This window comes from Rhinoderma darwinii (genome assembly GCF_050947455.1).
Source record: "Rhinoderma darwinii isolate aRhiDar2 chromosome 2 unlocalized genomic scaffold, aRhiDar2.hap1 SUPER_2_unloc_59, whole genome shotgun sequence".
NCBI classification, from domain to species: Eukaryota; Metazoa; Chordata; class Amphibia; order Anura; family Rhinodermatidae; genus Rhinoderma; species Rhinoderma darwinii.
The window spans coordinates 106425-111230 of NW_027461728.1; positions in this window are offsets into that span (position 1 = coordinate 106425).

The window sequence follows — 4806 nt, forward strand, 5'->3', positions numbered from 1 at the left end:
TCAGTGTATTACAGCTGTCAGCTACTCACTGACAGCAAGGATTCCATAAATGGCACAGCTGGATGCCATTGTTAGGCGTCCGGTTGCTATAGCCACCATCGCCGGCCGCTATCGTGTAGCGGGCCGATGATGGCAGCTTAACCCCTAAGAAGCCGCTATCGCTATTGCAAGCGGCTTCCAAGGGGCTAATCAGCGGGGACACAGCGATCAGTCTCCGCAGAAGGAGCTGCGGCGACTGTTGTACGAGTTAGCAGCTGTTACAGCTCCTGTATGTGTCGGGAAGATGGCCGAAATGGCCGTTCCTCCCGCGACATACTATTCCAGCGCTGAGCGCGAACGATGCACTTAGCACGAAGGAATAGTATGTCGCTGAGCGCGAAGGGGTTAAGCATCCGTTTCCTAAAATGTAATATTAGACTCCCTTTACAAGCGGAGACAATACGATTAAGCAAATATTTTCTTTACGTTTCCCAGTATATAATATGGTACAATAAATGGTGCCGTGAAAAAGTACAACTTGTACTTCAAAAAACAATCCCTCATACGTTTTTTTTGGACCAAAAAATAAAAACTTATGGCTTCTGGAAGTTGGGGAGGAAAGAGCGAAAATGAAAAACCAAAAATAACTGTAAAAGTCAGGGGTTAAATATGAGGTTATAGGTAACATAAGTAATAATTCATGGCGTGATATATTTAGTAAAGTCCAGTTCATCTCATTCCACTATTGGACAGGAATAGTTGGTACACTGAAACTTGTAGAATTTCTAATTCTCTTGATGTAGGGATATGAATCTTGGACAATATGGGTGTAAGTATTAAAGGGGTTCTCTGCAAATAAACCTTGATCACTGTAAAATAAAAAATGTTATACAACTTTATAATATCCTTTGTGCTAAAATTTCTGTTTTAACCTTTGCTGTAATGGGATGAAAACACGGAGTGAAAACCCAAAGAAGCCAAATACTTCTCATGGATAGTAATATGCTACAATTGTATCCAGCCTAAGCAATAATCTGTAAACTAAACAGCATGGACTCTAAGGCCTCATGCACACGAATGTAATGGCTTTTATTCTACTCAAATACGCATCCCTATTCATCCAAAGTCATCTGCGACTCATTCGCATATAGGCACGCTGTCCACAAATACGTACCGTCATGCATCCTTAGTTCAGGTCTAATACACTGCACTATGTATGTAGTGTAGTGCAGTGTATTAGAATAGCGATCAGGCTTTCAAGTCCCCTAGTAGAAAAAAATATTTGAAAAAGTTATTAAAAATGTTGAATAAAAAAAAATTGTTTCAAGTTACATAAACAAAAAAACGCCTTTTTTCCCATAATAAAAGTTTTATTATAGGGAAAAATGTAAAACATTAAAAAAGTACACGTATTTGGTATCGCCGCTTCCTTAACGTTCCCAACTATAAAACGTTAACATTAATTTTCCTGCATGGTGAACGCCATAAGTTTTTTTTATAGAAAACAATGCCAGAATCACAGATCACCTTGCCACCCAATTCACTGATTGTGACTAAAGAGTAAAATTTGTAAACTTTATTAATATCTCGTTAAAATCAGGGGTACAATCACCACCGTGACAAAAGCCCAATGTGCTCAAAAATTTCTTTGAAAATGATTTTATATTTTATTCACTGATTCTATTGTAAACCCTGCAAAATGAATATTTTCGTATGATATATGGTGTTAGAACGTTTAAACATTGGTGTAACTGTAAAGGATCTGTCAGGCACAACTTCTGTGTATACGCCCATGGGTAATCAGTCTGCACCTCGTTCTATGTCTCTGAGACTGACTCCATCTTCCACCACTCAGGATGGCAGGCTTAGGAGTGGGAGAGCCTATCACAGCCTGGCCAGACGGAGCTAGCTCCCACCCTCTGTCTATTTATACCTGCCTTTCCTGTTCCTCCTTTGCTTGTGATTCTTCTCGTGTGGTTTCCTGGCCTTGCTGCAGCTCCTAGCTATTTGACCTTGCTTCATACTGACCCCGGCTTACTGACTACTCTCCTGCTCTGCGTTTAATACCTCGTACATTCCTGGTTTGACTCGGCTCGTTCACCTCTCTTGTTGCTCACGGTGTTGCCGTGGGCAACTGCCCCATTTCCCTTTGCTTGTGTCCCCTTGTCTGTTTGTCTGTCGTGCACCTACTGAGCGTAGGGACCGTCGCCCGGTTGTACCCCGTCGCCTGGGGCGGGTCGTTGCAAGTAGGCAGGGACTGAGTGGTGGGTAGATTAGGGCTCACTGTCTGTTTCCCTACCCCCCTGCCATTACATAATCACAAGCCCATATACCTAGGCTACCCTGGTCCCTCACTCTATTATGGACCCCCTTGAGACCCTGGCTCAGCAAATGCAGGGTCTCTCCCTACAGGTCCAGGCCCTGGCTCAGAGGGTCAACCAGCGTGACGCTACCATGGTAGTGCCCCTCACCTCACCTCTTGAACCCCACCTCAAGTTGCCTGACCGGTTCTCAGGGGACCGGAGGACTTTTCTCTCCTTTCGGGAGAGTTGTAGGCTCTATTTTCACTTAAAGCCTCACTCCTCAGGTTCTGAGAGCCAGCGGGTGGGTATAATTATGTCCCGGCTCCAGGAAGGGCCCCAAGAGTGGGCCTTCTCCTTGGCTCCTGACGCCCCTGAACTTTCCTCCGTTGATCGTTTCTTTTCTGCTCTCGGACTCATTTATGACGAGACTGACAGGACTGCCTTTGCCGAGAGTCAGCTGGTGACCTTACGTCAGGGTAAGAGACCTGTTGAGGAGTATTGTTCTGACTTTAGGAAGTGGTGCGTAGCTTCTCGGTGGAATGACCCTGCCTTAAGGTGCCAGTTTAGGTTGGGTCTGTCGACCGCCCTGAAAGACCTGCTAGTTAACTATCCCTCTTCTGACTCCCTAGACCAGGTTATGGCTTTAGCGGTACGACTAGACCGACGTCTCAGGGAACGACAACTTGAACGTTTTTGTGTTTTCCCCTCTGACTCCCCCATGATGCCTCCCGAGGTTCCGTTGCTTCGCTCTTCCACGGAAGACTCGGAGGTACCTATGCAACTCGGGGCCTCTGTGTCCCCCCGACAACGTAGAGAGTTCCGCAGGAAGAATGGTCTCTGCTTCTATTGTGGGGATGACAAGCATCAAGTGAACAACTGTCTTAGGCGTAAGAATAAGCAGCCGGAAATACTTCCACGCCTAAGTGATCATCGGGGAGGTCACTTGGGCGCACAGGTATTTCCCGTAAATATGAAACGTAATAAAATCTTGCTTCCCTTTCAGGTCTCTTTTGGTGGTAGGTCTGCTACCGGCAGTGCCTTCGTGGATTCAGGGTCTTCTGCTAATATCATGTCTGTGGAATTTGCTATGTCTCTAGCTATGCCTTTGATTGATTTGCCTAAACCTGTCCCGGTAGTGGGTATCGACTCCACTCCTCTTGCTAATGGTTATTTTACACAGCATACCCCTGTTTTTGAACTCCTTGTTGGCTCCATGCATTTGGAGCAGTGCTCTGTACTGTTGATGCAGGGATTATCGTCCGATTTGGTTTTAGGCTTTCCCTGGTTGCAGTTGCATAATCCCATGTTTGACTGGAATACTGGGGAGCTTACCAAATGGGGTAATGAATGCTTGACGTCATGTTTTTCTGTTAATTCTATTTCTCCCCCTGAGGAGGTGAACACGCTACCTGAGTTTGTTCAGGACTTCGCTGATGTTTTCTCTAAGGAGGCCTCTGAAGTGTTACCTCCTCATAGAGAATACGATTGCGCTATCGAGTTGGTACCAGGAGCTAAGCTCCCTAAGGGTAGGATATTTAAACTTTCTTGTCCCGAACGTGAAGCCATGAGAGAGTATATCCAGGAATGCCTGGCCAAGGGTTACATTCGCCCCTCTACTTCTCCGGTAGGTGCTGGCTTCTTCTTCATAGGGACGAAAGGATGGTGGTCTTAGGCCATGCATTCACTACCGTAACTTGAATAAGGTCACTGTAAGGAACCAGTATCCCCTTCCTTTGATTCCTGATCTCTTTAATCAGGTCCAGGGGGCCCAATGGTTCTCTAAGTTTGATCTACGGGGGGCGTATAACCTTATCCGCATCAAAGAGGGGGATGAGTGGAAGACTGCGTTCAACACGCCCGAAGGTCATTTCGAATACCTCGTCATGCCCTTTGGGTTGTGTAATGCTCCCGCGGTCTTCCAGAATTTCATAAATGAGATTTTAAGAGATTACCTGGGGGTATTTCTTGTAGTGTACCTTGATGACATACTGGTGTTTTCCAAGGACCTGTCCTCCCACATTGAGCATGTCAGGAAGGTGCTCCAGGTCCTTCGGGAAAAAAAACTGTTTGCGAAAACCGAAAAATGTGTGTTTGGGGTCCAGGAGATAGCATTTTTGGGTCAAATCCTCACTCCTCATGAATTCCGCATGGACCCCGCCAAGGTCCAGGCTGTGGCGGAATGGGTCCAACCTGCCTCCCTGAAGGCGTTACAGTGTTTCTTGGGGTTCGCTAATTATTACAGAAGATTTATTGCTAACTTCTCGGTCATCGCTAAGCCTCTTACGGACCTCACTCGCAAAGGTGCTGATCTCCTCCACTGGCCTCCTGAGGCTGTCCAGGCTTTTGAGGTCCTTAAGAAGTGCTTTATCTCGGCCCCGGTGCTGGTTCAGCCCAACCAAATGGAGCCATTTATCGTGGAGGTTGACGCATCCGAGGTGGGAGTGGGGGCTGTCTTGTCCCAGGGTACCAGGTCCCTCACCCATCTCCGTCCCTGTGCCTACTTCTCCAGGAAGTTTTCTTCCAC